This window comes from Podarcis muralis, chromosome 8, assembly GCF_964188315.1.
Source record: "Podarcis muralis chromosome 8, rPodMur119.hap1.1, whole genome shotgun sequence".
Taxonomy (NCBI): domain Eukaryota; kingdom Metazoa; phylum Chordata; class Lepidosauria; order Squamata; family Lacertidae; genus Podarcis; species Podarcis muralis.
Window position 1 is genome coordinate 29,639,153 of NC_135662.1, and position 17,093 is coordinate 29,656,245.

Below are 17,093 nucleotides of genomic sequence, written 5' to 3' on the forward strand. Positions count from 1 at the left end.
TAGCATTTCTTTGCATATTTAAATGGGGCTTTCCATATGGTGTGAGTACAGGCACCAAACAGTGTAGCAATTAACTGACAATGAGATTGATCTTCACAATGGCTCCCAAATAAAGGGAGAGACTACTTAATGATCTCAAATGCTCTGAGATACTGAACATTTGAATTGGGGAGCCTCTGCCATTTCCTAGTCTGGTGTTTGATTGTTTGAAACCTCAGAATATTTGCTATGTACTTCTTGAAATTCAATTTATGTGAATGGAACGTTGGTGGTAAACCTGGATAATCAGTGGTTTTCTTCTAGACACACTATCCTATATGCCTAACAGAGCATGATCTACAGGCTGCATTTGCATCTTAATTCAATGAACCATGGCAAAAAAATAGCTTCTTTCTTGTACAACTTGTATGTTTCTTTTTCTGCACAGAATGGACTCCCTGCAAGCAGTGGAAGTCACATCTTGCAAACGCCCAACTTGGTCAACGGAGCTTGTGGAGATAAGGAACTTGGCCTACCAGGCTGAAAAAGTCCCTCCATCCCAATCTAGGTGCCAGATTGGCTCTGCCAGTGTGTTTGCACTGTGCCAACCTCCTCACTGTTTCCCTCTCCTGGTATGGAACAACAATCCACCTGTTGGGAAGGGAACCATAGCTCAGGAACAGAGCATTAGCTTTGCATGTAGAAGGTTCCAAAGTCAACCCTTGGCATCTCCAGGTAAGACAGAGAAAGACTCTAGGTCTGAAACCCTGGAGAGCCACTATATGTCAGTGTCAACAATTCTGAACTAGATAGCTCAAGGGTCTCAGTATAAGTCAGCTTCCTATATTACCATACTCTACCCCATCTGGCAAGCCATTTCTGGTTGTGCATGTTCTAAGGTTCAACCTTTAGTTAATGTATGGCAAAAATAAGGTCCAGTGCACCTCATCAGGGTGTCAAATGAACTCTGCACACCCTGGAACATGCACCAGAATTTTCCTGCAACGTGCAAGAGTTACACTATAGCTATGCAGTGGTTCAGTGTAGAAGGGTTTCCTGAAGATGTAGAGGTTGCTAGCCAGCAATATAATGTATTTCCTCTAGTAGGCTAACAAGTTCATAATTCTATCCTCCTTGGCCTCTAGTCACTGTGACCACCAGTGTTCCTTTCAAACATTGCATCCTAATCCTTGCTGAGATCTTTTCTTTGCCAGCTTGGAGATACATTAGATTAGAAAAAATATTGATAAATGTAAGAGTAATCATAGGGAGAGGCTCTAATGTAAGGCTAGGCTCATTATTCAGGCTGATCCTTAATAACATTTAATGGCTTGTATGTCATGGGCTCTGATAGTGCACAACAATGCTTGCCGTATAAAAAAGTCCTCAAATTTCTCATTGTAAGTTTAGAGCCTTACTACCACACAATTATGTATGCAAACTGGGTCCTTTAAAGTATTTTATTTGCCATGCACACCAAAAATAGAATATTCTTCCAAAAAAAATGTACAGCTTGCCAAGATTTTTTTTCTTTCACAGGCTTATTCACTGGCAGGTGGCTAATTAGTACTAATTATTTCTCTATAGCATTTTCTGTTTTAATGTTTTGTAAGCTGCTTAGGCATGATGAGATGAGAAAGGATATACATTTTGAAATAAGCATATTAAGACATGCAAAGTGCTTTTCGGTCTTTTTAGTGCTGTCGCCTTCACGGCAAACTCATGTGGCAGATCACTTATATTATTCCCATACTACAAATAGGGAGGGGAGGATTGAGAGTGCATGACTTGCTGAAGATCACACAGTGGCCTTTTGAGCAGTAAGCCGTGCTCAGAAATAAACCGTGACGTCCTGTTAATGAGCAGGGTGTATGCTGCTCAATTGCTCCTTCTCTGCTAGGACCAGCCCTACCATTAGGCAAAGTGAGGTGACTGCACTACAGACCCAAAATGTATCCTGAAGAAACGTAAGAAGAGCCTGCTGGACCAGGTCGATGGCCCATTTAGTCCAGCACTCTGCTCTCACAGTAGACAACAAGAAGCATATGGGAAGCCTACAGTCAGGATCTGAGCACAATAGCACCCTCCCCTCCTATGTTTTCCATCAGGTGGTATTCAGAAGCATACAGCCTCTGACAGCATATAGCCACCAAACACAGCAGCCACTGATCACCTGATCCATAAATTTGTCTAAACCTCTGTTAAAGCCATCCAACATGGTGGCCATCACTGCCTCTAGTGGCAGCAGGTGCACTGTGTGAAGACGTGCTGTCTTTTGTCTGTGCTGTCTGCCACAATGCCAGATTTATCATCACGTACAGAGCAGTCTTGGTGGCTTGTTCCTCCCAGACAACCACAAACAGTTAAAGCCAAGAACAAACCTTACTGGCTTGCTCTTGTGGTTTGTTGAAGAGAGGAAGAAAGCATGAGACCAGCTGACAGGTAACACTCCTCGTTCGTTTCTCCTGGAGGCAGGGCAGGGCAGTGGATCAATGTGCACCAATTGTGGGAAGTGACTGTTTATTTCTGACTGTGATTTATCTTTATGTGCAAGCCAGGCCAAGGAGCGCAACGGCCACCCATTATGCAACAAACACATCTGCTGTCTTCCCAACAGTGGAGAAGTGTTTCTTGCAGCAAAGACATAAAGTGTGACAAAGGGCATATGCATATGTATTATTAAGCACTTGTGTGTATGGAACTAAAGGTAAAGGTAAAGGTACCCCTGACCATTAGGTCCAGTCGCGGACGACTCTGGGGTTGCGGTGCTCATCTCGCTTTATAGGCCAAGGGAGCCGGCGTTTGTCCGCAGACAGCTTCTGGGTCATGTGGCCAGCATGACTAAGATGCTTCTAGTGAACCAAAGCGGCACACGGAAATGCCGTTTACCTTCCCGCCGGAGCAGTACCTATTTATCTACTTGCACTAGCATGCTTTTGAACTGCTAGGTTGGCAGGAGCTGGGACCGAACAACAGGAGCTCACTGTCGAACTGCTGACCTTATGATCGACAAGCCCTAGGCTCTGTGGTTTAGACCACAGCGCCACCCGTTTCCCTGTGTATTGAACTAGGGACATGTTTATTTCTTTCATTCAAAGCCTGTGTTTCTTCGACAGAACTGAAGTGGGAATACATGGAGTGGCCAACTTGCCACCCTCAAGGCACTGAACAGACCCAGAACCTTCACAAGGGTGTGCTGTCACATGCCTGGAACCACACAGTTGCCATTCATACATATTGCTGTGGAGCTGCCCTATGGTTAGAGTCTACATAGTATTTGAACCCAGTGTGTTTGCACTGGCCCTGCTGAACATCACAGGCAATGCTTTATTCTGCTGGGTGACATTGGTCCTGGTTAGAAGTGTGTGACTACTACCCCTTTTAGGACATGGTCAGATAACATGCTGGGGCAACATGGAATTTCTGCCTAGTCACTAAAGAAGAATGTATCCTAAGTAGAATGAGGATTTGACAGATGTGCTGAAGCCACAAACCTTATCATCATGCCTGCCTATGAGAAAAACTGATGCAGCTGCCTCAGGTGGCAGAATCCCATGGGCAGCTCTCCTGCAGGTGCACTGTTTGCCCCTTCTTCTTCTTCTTCTTCTTCTTCTTCTTCTTCTTCTTCTTCTTCTTCTTCTTCTTCTTCTTCTGTTGCTGCTGGAGGAAAAGCAGTGGTGGTGGCAGCTTCCGGTGATACCTTGTGAAAATGCAACAAGATCTCACGAGATCTTGCCGGAAAGATCACTTCACTTCAGAAAGTGAAGATCCAGACACAAAAGTTGTTGAGCTTTTCTTTCTCTCCCCACCCCCCCCCCAATGTGATAGGCAAAACTAGTTTTTATTTATTTGAAGGAAAAGGTTTATTATTTATTTGAGGGGATGGAGCCTCCAATTTGATCTGTAGGAAAGATTAGGTTGCAATGCCCTTTCCCACCTGTTGGGTCTAAAACAGCCATCCCACCTTGATGCCTTCCAGATGCAATTGTGCTACAGCTTCCATCATCCCTGACTATTGACCATGCTGGCTGGAGCTAAAGGGAGCTAGTCCACAATATCTGGAGGACACCATAAAGCTGTTGTAAATAGTTGGGTGCAAATCCCTTTAGAATTATACCTAGTCTGTGATTAGATAGCACAGCAGGTGACTAGGAGCATTGGTAAGTTTGCTCCAGCATATTTTTTTTACTGCTTGACAGATCAGATGTTTGTGAGCAGGCTGTCTGGTTTTAATGGATTACTATTTATCATTCTCTGATAATAATAAAAAAAACCCCACTCTTACCCTGTCTGTAAGCAGGGTTGTTTCTTTCCATTGTTTGATAAGAACCAGCTCTTTAGGCTCAGCAAATGAGAGACCCAGGAGTGGGGTAGATGGCAGCGGTACTGCTTTCTCCCCTTTTTAATGCTTTCTTTCTTGTCTTTCTCAGCAGAAAGCTACATCTGAACATTAATGGCCACAATCAGTTTGGGTTCATTTCACTTGGCAGGTGGGCCATTAATTGAAATATGAAATAGGAATTCTGAAGATCTATTTTTAATCTGCCCCTCAGGCAGACTTTGATGTGTTTCCAAGTATTCTGGCTAGACTGCTATAATGGACTCGCATCACAGCCATTTTCCTCTGTTCAAAGGCACACACAAACAAACACAAAAACCACACACACACAAAAACAGACACAAAAACAAAACAGGCACACAACTTGTCAGCAATTCAGCATTCTCTACACAAGGTAATTCTGTGGTTTGTTTTTAATTTGCCTTAAATGACAGCAGAAAATGTATAACCATACATAGGCTTAGTTTATTAGCCCATGCAACATCTCTGAAAAAAGGGTGTTGTCAAAAGAAGGAAACATTTGGAGGGATAAAGGGAAGGAACAAATGAAATCCTTCAGACAAAGTGGGATGCCAGTGATGGCTCCATAGAAAAATATTGAGGGAATGGGAGGCAAATGGGAAAGGAAAGGTAGAGCTCATCCTCTCAGAATCTCTTATTTTAAAGCTTCTCAAATATTATCTTAATACGTCACAATAATATTCATAGCCTAAAAATATTTCCTTAGAAGTAACACTGATATCAGTAAGATTTCTATTCAGGTGAGTTTGTTATAGGATTATATCCTTGCAGCATGATCCTGTGTGGGTCTACGCAGAAGCAAGCTGCACCAAGTTGAGTGGACTTATTCCTAAGTGTGTACAGAATTGTATCTTTCACTTAAATCCTAATTCAAGTTTCTAGGTTTTTCTGAGTAGTTTTATAAAATTTATGTATGTTCTCAATGTACTGCTAAAGATTGATCCACTAACTCAGAAACACTGATCCTGAGTGGAGTAGTTTGGAACCCAATTCCCCCCAATTTTCTGGTTTATCTCTGTATTGGTTTAACCCAAATTTACAGTGGGGGAGAAGCAAAACTGGTGTTTTTTGAGAGTGATGTAATGTGGACCATGCAAGTTAAATAGGAAGCCAAACAGATACAATCACACAATAAACTCCAGTCTGGACAAGCCTTCAAATAATTCAGCCTGCAGGTTAGGACAGACTTTTACAGCTTGCATGCCACATACCACCACAAGCCAAGTGTGGTGGCCCATCAAACTTTAATAAAACTAATGTTTTTGCTTCCCTTCTGAAAGTTTTAAAAACAAGGTGTTACCCAGAAACTGGTAGATCACAGGAGATAGTTGGTAGGCTGCTTTCAACTTAGTGGATCTGGATTGTTTATTATTTATTTTAAAAATGTATACCCTGCTTTTCCCCTCCAACAAAGGAGTTGGTTAAAGTGGCTTACAAACAGAAATAATCTAACCATTAAAGCACTAAATACAGCAGCAAAACACAAATAGTAGCACCTACGTTCAATTCTTCATGGAATTGCTGGCAATATGCAAATAAAGAGGAAGATGAGCTAATCTCTTGGGGACGTGATATGAGGTGCCACCACTGAGAGGACCCTCTTGCCCATTGTCATCAAACCTTGCCTCAGAAGGTGTATACAAGAGGGGTGCAGCAGATAGATATAGATATAGATATAGATATAGATATAGATATAGATATAGATATAGATATAGATATAGATATAGATATAGATATAGATATAGATATAGATATAGATATAGATATAGATATAGATATAGATAGTTAAGTTTTATAATTAGGAACAGTAAAGAATAATACAAACAATAATTTAAAATAAATGATATTAGTAAATAAGCACAGACAGTACATTCTGTATAAAACAAAAAAATTCCTTCCAGTAGCACCTTAAAGACCAACTAAGTTAGTTCTTGGTATGAGCTTTCGTGTGCATGCACACTTCTTCAGATAATGTGTATCTGAAGAAGTGTGCATGCACACGAAAGCTCATACCAAGAACTAACTTAGTTGGTCTTTAAGGTGCTACTGGAAGGAATTTTTTTTGTTTTGACTATGGCAGACCAACACGGCTACCCATCTACATTCTGTATAGTTAGCATAAAAAGGAGTCACATCAAACCTGTAAAGAATTAAAAGACACTGCTAACACAAATACCCTTTATTCATTTTGCAGGGGAAGTGTTCAGTCAACAGACAGAAGCTTATGGAGCTCCATGAGTTTCTCCTTATTCTATTAACCACAACATTATAAAGGCTGTGGGAGGCAATCATTATCATATTCCTAAGCAATAAAGTTGCCCTAGACTGATAGAAATTTGTCTTTACTCTTTCGACTTCCAGAAGATCTCAATTTATAAGTTACTTTTTGTAGTAGGGCTGCTTCCCATACCTTTATATTCCAGTAAAAAATAGCTGTCCCAACAGCTGATGTTTAATGAAAAGATGGGCTCTCTTAACTTCAGGTAACTCAGTCCCAAGCTGCTTAGGGTATTCCATTCAATGGTGAGGCTTCTCTGAAACGTAACTTTGATGCTAGAAGCTCTCGAGATAAATCTTGACAGTTGAAGGGCTTGGCCTCAAGGCAGGCCAGTTTTCAAATGGAAATACTAAATTTAGCAATCCATAAGCACTTGGCATTAAAGAAGACAAAGAGCCAACAGTGATTGGTTCATTTAGATTGCCAGTCTTGTCTGGCAGAATTTATTTTGCACACATCAGCCATAATGCACTTTGTCATTGATTTGAGAAATGAATTGCCCTGCATGAAGCTATCCAGTTTTTCTGAAGTTCTTTTTCTTTTTTAAGGCTGCAAGAGAGCTATACTATATAAGATATATTTGCTAGTGGCAATTTCATTCTGGTACAATGAAGCAGGTCCCTCCTAACAACTTGCACATCTTTGCCATTGAGTTCACCAATCACTTGTATGGATGAACTTTAAGGAAAATGGCCAAGAGTTTCCCCCTATTTCTCTAGCTCTAATCTTGCAGCAGTAGCATTATGGCATCAGCTGTCCAGACATAATAGATTTGGTGGGAACCTTGCTAGAGAAAGCAAAGGCCATTGACCTTTGAAAATATTTGTTGATTTTGGAAATCGCAAGATGCTCATGCTGGTCACTTTTAAAGGAGTATCTGAGCACTTATGTGTTAAAGACCAACCTTTAAAGCAGATGTGGGAGAACCTTTGACCTTCTAGTTGTTGCAGAAACTACAACTCCATCAGCCCTGGCAAGCATGGCCCATGGCCAGAGATGATGAGATTTATAGTTCAGCAACATCCAAAATGCCAAAGGATTTCCACACCTGCTTTAAAGAGTTTTTAAAAATAGTAGAACTCTGTGGCTTTGGTGATGATGGAAAATTGCATCCAGATACAATGACGTCATCATGGATATTGTTAATAAATAATCAATTACCAATCATGCAGCCACCTTTAGTCACAGTGTATAAAGCTCAGTAAGATAAAGCATTGGGATGCGGGTGGCGCTGTGGGTAAAACCTCAGCGCCTAGGACTTGCCGATCGCATGGTCGGCAGTTCGAATCCCCGTGGCGGGGTGAGCTCCCGTCGTTCGGTCCCAGCTCCTGCCCACCTAGCAGTTCGAAAGCACCCTTAAGTGCAAGTAGATAAATAGGTACTGCTTTATAGCAGGAAGGTAAACGGCGTTTCCGTGTTGTTCTGTGCTGGTGCTGGCTCGCCAGAGCAGCTTTGTCACGCTGGCCACGTGACCCGGAAGTGTCTCCGGACAGCGCTGGCTCCCGGCCTCTTAAGTGAGATGAGCGCACAACCCTAGAGTCGGACACGACTGGCCCATACGGGCAGGGGTACCTTTACCTTTTTAAGATAAAGCAGTTATATATAACATAAAGTTATGTTGGATGGAAGGTCTTTTATTCTGGAAGGAATCTAACATTATGCAAGTTGACTTTTGCTTGCACAATGGGGCTTCACCTTCCTCTTCCTCCCAAAAAATGCACCCCCAAAATCTGCTTAAAGGGGTCCCTCAAACCTCTGGAGATTTTAAGGGCATGTGTGTGTAGGTGGGTGCCCCGTGTTTTATTAACTGAATTCCATTCTGTACATGCACAGAGTGCCTTGTTCTAAGTACACTTATACAACTCTGTCCTTAGCAAGCTGCAGAAAAGGGATGTCTCTTCCCCAATGCTTCCTGTCAGGAGTTCTGTTAGGGACCATGAGCCCTTGGTCTTTTGTCCTAAGCCCCAGATCTCCTATTCCTTTACCTCTTTTTTATTAAAAAAATAATAATGCATAGGAGACCATTCCATCCTGTATCACTTCACTAAGCCACAAAGGTTTAAAAATCTTTAGGCCTATGAACATGCTTAAATAAGACCTTAAGACATTTAAGCCATAAACTGAAAAAACACTCATGGTTTGGCCTTTCAGTAAACTCCTTAATTGTGATCATGGAACTTTTGACAGCTAGAATGCTATTGCTCTGCTAGACCCACACTTTGATAGAAAATTTCATAACCCTTCACTACATACCAGTTTCCAGCTCTGTGATTAACCCTTCTTCTGCAGAGGAACATTGGACATCTCCTTGTGTGTAAACAAAAATGTGATCAAAATGTGCACCCTTGCTCCCCAGATTCATGCAAAGGGATGTGAAAATCTTTCGATTTTGGTTCCTCACAGAATTGATTTACCATTAGCTGTAAACCACAGGACAGATCTTGGCTACAGCCCATGGCTATGCTGGAGAGAGCTAAACCACAAAACCAGGTATGAATGACAGGCTAAACCAAACTATGGCTTAGATTAGCTCAACAGCAGAACAACTAGGGAGGGGGGGAAGTGGCTGCAACTTCCTCTCCTGGAGCCTACATGTTGATGCTAAGCAATGGATTTGGCTTAGCATGATGTGCAAACCAGGCCACAACTCTGAAAAGAATTCTTAATCTGATGTCCCAGTCCTTGATATGTTTCATAACAACCACAGAAGAACAGCTAAAACAGAACACTGCTCTGGAATAAGCCTCTGCAGCATAGACAGAAGCACACGTGCTACTTCATTGTTGTGCTAGCAAGTCGTTTGGGAATTAACCACAAATTGAGAATAGCTGGGCTGCTAGAATATTCATAAGAACATTGAACAGCTTTTATGCAAGATGGGCCATATGGTAGGCTTCTGCACCTTCTACAGATATAAACACACACTTCCAACCTCATAAGCAAGCACGTGTTGTCGGTCGCTTTCCAGCAAAAGAACCTCAGAGAACTGCACAAATCTGTCCCTGCACTGTGTCATTTGGTAGCCAGTAGGTGGGAGTCAGCTAAGGGTAGACCCACTCAGGGTAGACCCACTGAATTTAATGAGTATGACTAAGGTCCATTCATTTCATTGTGTCTACTCTGAATGGAACTTAGTTGACTACCATCCTTGCCATTGTGCTATCTTCTAGATGTTGGAGGAGTCTAATACCCATTAGAGTATGTTGGAGATGGTAGCTGTCATCCAGCAACATCTGGGAGACACAATGGTGGTGACCCTTGATGGATGGTGTAAAAAGAAAAACCACACACCTCCAAGTAGTGTTTCTTTTAGCCCTAAGTTGTCCACAGTGCTCAGAACTGGGAAGCAAAGATTTCACCTTCCCTCATAGGGAGGCTTTTTGTTTTTGTTTATTTTGGCAAGGGTGAGGTGCTGGCCAAGTGCTTGCAAAGCCTTACATAACACAATAGTATGTGAGCTAATGCCATGCAGGTGAACTTTGCCACTTCAGGCATGTTTCCAGCGCACTGATTGTCACAGAGAGCCTTGAGCATCTGATGAGTGCAAGAAGCACATGCCCAATGGAACACACCAGCATGAAAATTTAATTTATTTTATCCACTGTATGCATATTATAACATTTATTTATTGCATCCATATACCACTTTTTTTCCTCCAAGTTCAAGGTGGTGTACGTGGTTCTCTCCCTCCTCAATTTATCCGCACAACAACCCTGTGTGGTAGGTTAGGCTGAGAGGCAGTGACTAGCCCGAGGTCACCCAGTGAACTTCATGGCTCAGCAGGGATTTGAACCCTGGTCTCCCAAGTCCTAGTCCGATCACTATGCCACACTGCAGGGAGACTGCTTATAAGCAATAATGATATAATTCAATGGTATGAAGTGAGTCAGGGTAAGCAGAGAGGACAGGCTGATCCCATATTTGCAGTTTAGTCTAACATTGCTATCCTTTGTTCACTGGAGCATCCAGACTACTCCATTGCCAATGAATTGCATTCCACAGCTTCTCCTCCCATGATTCAACCAATAGATCTGCCATTATTTATTTCAAAGAACCTCAAGAGCTTTTTATTTGTGCTGGCATTTGGTAGTTGTGTTGATCCAAAATGCAGGGCATTAGCAGCTATGTCTAACTACTCTCTATGCCTGCAAAGAAGATATATTTTACTTGCTTCTTAGTGCCCTGAGCCATTGACATCTAGAAACTTAAAAATAAATACATACATGCATTATACATTTTCTTGTCTGTTCAGATGTGACAAGGAAGTGGCATTGGGACGTCACCAAAATCCTGTGTCTAAAAAATAAAAAAGCACTGAGAAGCCAATAAGAAGCAACTTAATTACGCTAGAAGTGATAAAGATTTTCCTAACTTACAACATTGTTTGAAACGTGCATTTAAAACAGGACCTATCTTCTCCTTTAGGGTATTTCAATGATTGCTCCTTTCAGATTTGCCACATTAACTTTTCAGCATCATATAAGCCTGATAGGGTACATCTTTGTTTCCTTATTTCTTTTCAATTAGTCGGTATCATTTATCACCCTGATAAAAACTTGTAACGGCCATTTCTCTCCTGCTTTTCTTTGCGTTATAAGAGCCCTAGGGCTAATTAAGGCACTGATCCTGAAACAAAGCTCTTTAAACTTTATTGCCAGGAACAGTCAGACTGAATTGGCAGTATAGTGAAGTGTGCATATACCTATTTACAAGGTCAGGTTGCTACCAAAACTTTTTATTCTTTGTTATATAATAATGCATTAATCTGGAGGGGGAAAATATATCCCCAACAGATAGATACAAAAAACCCTGCTCTTGTTGCCCACCTCCATCCATCCACCTCTCGCTGGGACTACCAGCTGCCATAGCACTGATATCTTATAAATCTGATATCCTTTGGCCTTAAGGTGGAAGGCAAAGAATGGATTGTGATGGGTAGCCACCATCATTTCCATTGTGGACAGGCCGTGGCTCAGTGGTAGAGCATCTGCTTTGCATGCAGAAGGTGCCAGGTTCAATCCCTGGCTTGGGAGAGAATCCTGCCTGAAACCCTATGGAGCCAGTGTAGACAATACTAAGCTAGATAGGCTAATGATCTCACTTGGTATAAGGCAATTTCCTATGTTCCTGTGATTCACTGCCTTTGCTTCTCCCTGGACATGCAGGGCTCCCTTCTTACTTGGGAAGCAGCGGTGAGGAATGCATGGGGCTGATTCCCAGATGCCCAAGGGAAATGACAGCGGATATTCCCCCACAATGACACTATCTCAGCCAGCACAATCAACTCTCTGTCTTTAATTCTAAGTTAAAGGGCCAGGGGGTCTGAAGGCTGAAGATTAACCCAGAGAGCTGAGCCTACAACCTGCCATAGCCTCTCTCTCATGTACGAGCTGCCTCAGTACAGTGGTACCTTGGGTTACAAACACCTCGGTTACAAACACTTCAGGTTACAGACTCTACTAACCTGGAAGTAGTACCTCGGGTTAAGAACTTTACCTCAGGATGAGAACAGAAATCACGTGCTGGCTGAGCGGCGGCAGCGGGAGGCCCCATTAGCTAAAGTGGTACCTCAGGTTAAGAACGGTTTCAGGTTAAGAATGGACCTCCGTAACGAATTAAGTTTGTAAGCAGAGGTGCCACTGTATTGTGTAGTTTCTTCTCAGGCTTTCATCTAGGAGCAATGGGGAAACCCCCAAGGGAGTGGAATGACCAGTGTCATGGGAGGCAAGGCACAGGAAAGTACTGCTCTGGGATGCTTTTCAGAGGAGATGATGGTGTCAGCTGCTGAAGCATTGGGGTGATGATTGATCAACCCTCCTTGATCTGGCAGATGAGGGAGGTGAAAATGAAGCAGAGAGGAGGAGTGGGGAACCTTTGGTCCTCCAGATGTTGCTAAACTACAGCTCCCATCCATCCCAGCAAGCCTGGGCAATGGTCCAGGATAATGGGTGTTGTAGTTTAGCAAAATCTGGAGGCCAAAGCTTCTACACCCTGAGCACAGAGGAAACTGGAGAATGAGTAAGAAAAGCAAGCAGAGGCTGCATATGTCTTTTCTTTTAAGGCGTTCCTACTTTACACTGTTTAAATGATAAGACTTGCATTTGTTTTGTTTGCATTTGGTTGTTTGCATTTCTAATTAAAAAACTGAACTTGCATTTCATCTGGCTGAATATTTTTTGTTAAATCTCAGTATGTTTTGCAAGTTGAACCTATGCAGTCAATTCAAAGGTGAATTTATTTTGCTTGCTTGCTTCCAGGAAACTATATGCATAAGATTGCAGTCATGATGATGTTAATAAGTTGGGCATTATGCCACATGCTGCTGCTGTTGATGATATAATAATGGATCAACACAGACGTCTGCATTTTTGGATTCTCTTTGGGGGTATGACTGTGGGAGCTGTCACGATGAGTCCTGCACTTCAACATTTACTGTTACACCACTGGGAGTGACAAATTGCAGGCTGAGCTAAAGCTAGTTGGAGAAAAGCTTTGTGCATTTAAGTGAGTCCCAGTGCGGCTGCTGGTGTAGTTGCAGTGTCAGGCAAAAAAAGTCATTGGATTTGCAACCCTATGCCTATTTACCAGGGGGGGAGTGATCCACATTGAACTAAACCAGGCTTACTTCTGATGCTTGCAATGTATAGACTTGCAATGCTGGAGAGCATAGTGATGCAGTTGCTTTAAGAAAACACATGTGGAAATTCAATAACCATTTTAATTGTGCATATATGCATGCAAGATTAATTTTAGGGTGCAGGATGGATGGATGGCTTCTTTGAATTCCGTATAGTTGCTTGCATTTTATTGGAAATGTATTTAAAAATTGGAATGTAATAAACTTGAAACAAATTCTACCAAAGTGCATGTACTTTAGATAACTCATTATTTTTATTGAGAAAGAATTCCAAACATTTGACAGTTGGCTCGTGAAACAGGGCAGTTTTGCATTCAGTGTTGGGGGCTCATTTTCTCCCTGGTGGTGCTCTCTGCCATGCACAGAAGTGCCTAAGGGAAAGAAAATATCCAGTTCTATTTTTAGCCGCACACCTTGGAATACCTTGCCAACAAAAAGCAGCCCAGTAGCATTTTCAAATCGTAGCCTCAGTTAAGCTAGAAAATAACAGGTCTCTTTCATTTTGCCGCCTGGCTTTTCTTCTGAATTAGAGCCAAAAGAGGTTTAACACAGCAATCCTTAGCATGATTACTCAGAATTAAGCCCCTCCGAGTTGTATGGCTGCTGATCCAACTGTCCATCCAGCTTTATTAAAATGTTACTTGTTAAAGGCTATTAATTACACATTATTTATATGACTCATTTTGCAGGCCTGGGAATCACTCCCAAATCTGCCTACAGATTGTATCTGTGTGTAACTCTCTCACACCCTTGTGAATTCACTTTTGAGAAAGGCTCATGGCAAGTTCTTAAATCCACATCTGCCGTTTGATGGCTGCAAGATCAAGTAGCAAATATGCAGTGTAACATGGCTGCCGTTGTCCCATGGTACTATACTGGAAACCGAGAAGAAAAACGTACTAGAAGAAAGGGAAATCCTCTAGTGGCAGAGGCACATTTTTTGCACATCAGTCTTCTGAACTCTGCTACTCTGAGCTGATGATTTTCTTCTTTTCCAGCCTCACCTATCAATGATCAACAGGGACACCACCATGTTCCTCCTGTAGCTAATTCTGAAACTCTGTATTAATTACTCTGGGAGGATGCACCTTCTGCTTCCCATCATGGCAGTGGCGTAGCGTGGGGGGTGCAGGGGGGGCTGGCCGCACCGGGCGCAACATCTGGGGTTAGGGCAAATCCACAGGTTAGGGGGCGCAAATCCACGGGTTAGGGGGCGCAAATCCACAGGTTAGGGGGCGCAAATTACTTGCCTTGCCCCGGGTGCTGACAGCCCACGCTACGCCACTGCATCATGGCAAGGAGATAGAGCAACATGGCCCCAAGCTATAGGCTATGGAAGGAACAACTGCTGTAATGCTTGCTTGCTTCTACTCTCCCTACTCGTTTTTAACATAGGTGCAACACTTCCAAAATGGTAGGTGCTTTGTGATGACAATACGAATAAATGCATCAGGAGGTTAGTCCACAACTGTGAGAAAGCTTGCTGGGGACAGAGTTTGAACTTTTTCTTTTCAAAGCGAGTTAAATCATTTCCCAGTTGGGGAACAGGGCCTCTCCAGGGCCTTGAGGAATGACAGGCAGTGCCTTTTCCATTTAGGTTGTTGTTGTTTAGTTGTGTCCGACTCTTCGTGACCCCATGGACCAGAGCACGCCAGGCACTCCTGTCTTCCACTGTCTCCCGCAGTTTGGTCAAACTCAAGCTGGTAGCTTCGAGAACACTGTCGAACCATCTCGTCCTCTGTCGTCCCCTTCTCCTTGTGCCCTCCATCTTTCCCAAGATCAGGGTCTTTTCCAGGGAGTCTTCTCTTCTCATGAGGTGGCCAAAGTATTGGAGCCTCAGCTTCACGATCTGTCTTTCCAGTGAGCACTCAGGGCTGAGAGGTTTGATCTTCTTGCAGTCCATGGGACTCTCAAGAGTCTCCTCCAGCACCATAATTCAAAAGCAATTTAGGTAGACTGCATCGACTGCAGTAATCCATATGTTCTCTCGAGGCACGGTGCAATCTAGATCTCCATTGACTTCGCGTCACTCGGGGACGCAGCACTGCCCGGTTGGGATCGCCCCCGCTCTATTTAATCACCCAAATGTACAGTATAAAGAGAATAATGCCTAAAAGCACGTGGCCCTGGATTATCCCCAGGTCACCACGACGCCCCCGACGTCTCGCCCCACTGACCCACTAAATGCCGCCGCCGCTCTCGTCTGCCAGGCTGAGGACCTGGCTGGCAATCCCTTCGGGGTGTGCGCGTGTACCTGCCTCGCTCTCGTCAGACGAGCTCCATTCGCCCACCGCCCTCCCACAACAACAGCAGGCGTCGGGCATTGTGAACGTTGACCCGACTGAAAGTTGAGGAGAGGGTCAGCGCTCCTCCTCCTCCGCGCACGTCTGAACGCGGCGACTCGCGTTATCGAAGGCGACACGGTGAGTGGAGAGGGAGAGGAAAGCAGGCAGGACACCAGGGAGGGAGAGAGACTAGGGGCCAGTTAAGCTGCGGGCCAGGGAATCGGGCAGAATCCTCTCAGGGGGGCCAGAAAGGTGCCTGCAGCCTCGGCTGGAATGCCTCCTCCCTCGCCATTTGGCCGCCGCCGCCAGCAGCGCCTGTGGTGTTGAGCCTCGCCGAGCTGGGCTCATGCGCATTGCCGGCGATGCTCGCGCGCTGCCCTCTCCGGCGCCACTTCTGCTCCTCCTCTCGCTGCTGCTGCTGCTGCTGCTGCTGTTTCTCTCTCTCTCTCCTCCTCGCCTGTGTGAGGGACTCCCTGAACTAGAAGCTGCTCGCTCTGGGGCTGCCTCTTTCTCCCTCAGCCCTGCGCCTCCCTTGCCACCGGGAAGCCTTTTTTGTGTTTGTTCTTTGCGACGTATTGCTTCCCCCCTCCCTCCGTCCCTCCATTGCGCTTTCCCACGCGCACCACCTCCCCGCCCGCGCTCCCCATTCTTCTCTTCTCTTCTCAGCCAAGCTGAGGCGAGGGAAAGTGGGGCGCTGTGGGCTCGACGCTGCTGCCAGGACCGGCTCGTTTGGACTCGGCGCCTCAGCCGGCTGCCTTTCGGAGCGTGGGGTCCTCGCTCAGCCTTAGAGCTGCAGTGCGCGAAGCCGCCGGCGGGGGCGCGGCACCTGGAAGGATCAGAAAAAGCTCCCCAGCTCCAAAGAGGGAAGACTCTGCCGCCACTGCCCGGGGGACCTGCCTCTCTGGTAAGTGGAGAAAAAACGGGTCGCAGCCTTGACTGTGTGATGCGGGAGGAACTGCAACGCTGAACTCTTCCCGGAAAGCCGAAAGTGTAGGGGAGAGAGGAGGTGGTGGTGCCTAGCTGCGGATAGCCAGCAGTGTGGACGATGCACTCTGCGGATGCTCAGAAGCACTGCTTTCATGCCTGACGCTGGTTTTGCAGACGTGACTCTGTCGGTGAATATAGGGACCCAGGAATGTATCTCTGCTGAAATTGAAGCCCTAAAAGAGGTGGAAGGGGAGATAATGTCAACTTTCAAGGGTGGGCTGAGTTCCTAAATGGAGGGTGGAAGGGATAAAGAGCAGTACTCTGAGAGGCAGGAGGAGAGCACAAATAGCCTGGGAATAACAGGCTGATAAAAGATCCATAATCTACTTCATTCCTAAGGGATCTCACGGATTTGCCATTTCTGCTGCGTGATAATGTTTCTAAACCAGTGTTTGGGGGACTGCAGCTTTTAGGCTGTGATTCAAAGAGCAGGTGCAGCCTTATCCTAGTTATACTTTTTGAGAAGCATCTCCCACGATATTAAGCGGCATTTGCGGTCCCAAGTCAGCCTGCCTAGGACTGCAGCAGCATTACTTGGATTGAAGAAAGTTCCATGGAAATAACTGC

The 17,093-nt window shown here is 44.4% G+C and overlaps 1 protein-coding gene across 10 annotated transcripts in view; it reads left to right on the forward strand.

The window, feature by feature from the left end:
• Window positions 1-15,722: 15,722 nt before the first annotated feature.
• PAG1 (phosphoprotein membrane anchor with glycosphingolipid microdomains 1) overlaps window positions 15,723-17,093 on the forward strand; it is a 111,429-nt gene continuing 110,058 nt past the window's right edge. For all 10 annotated transcript variants that reach the window (XM_077932894.1, XM_077932893.1, XM_028736622.2 and 7 more), the window contains exon 1: window positions 15,723-16,443. The gene's annotated coding sequence lies outside the window, so the exon portion shown is untranslated. The remainder of the gene's footprint in view (window positions 16,444-17,093) is intronic.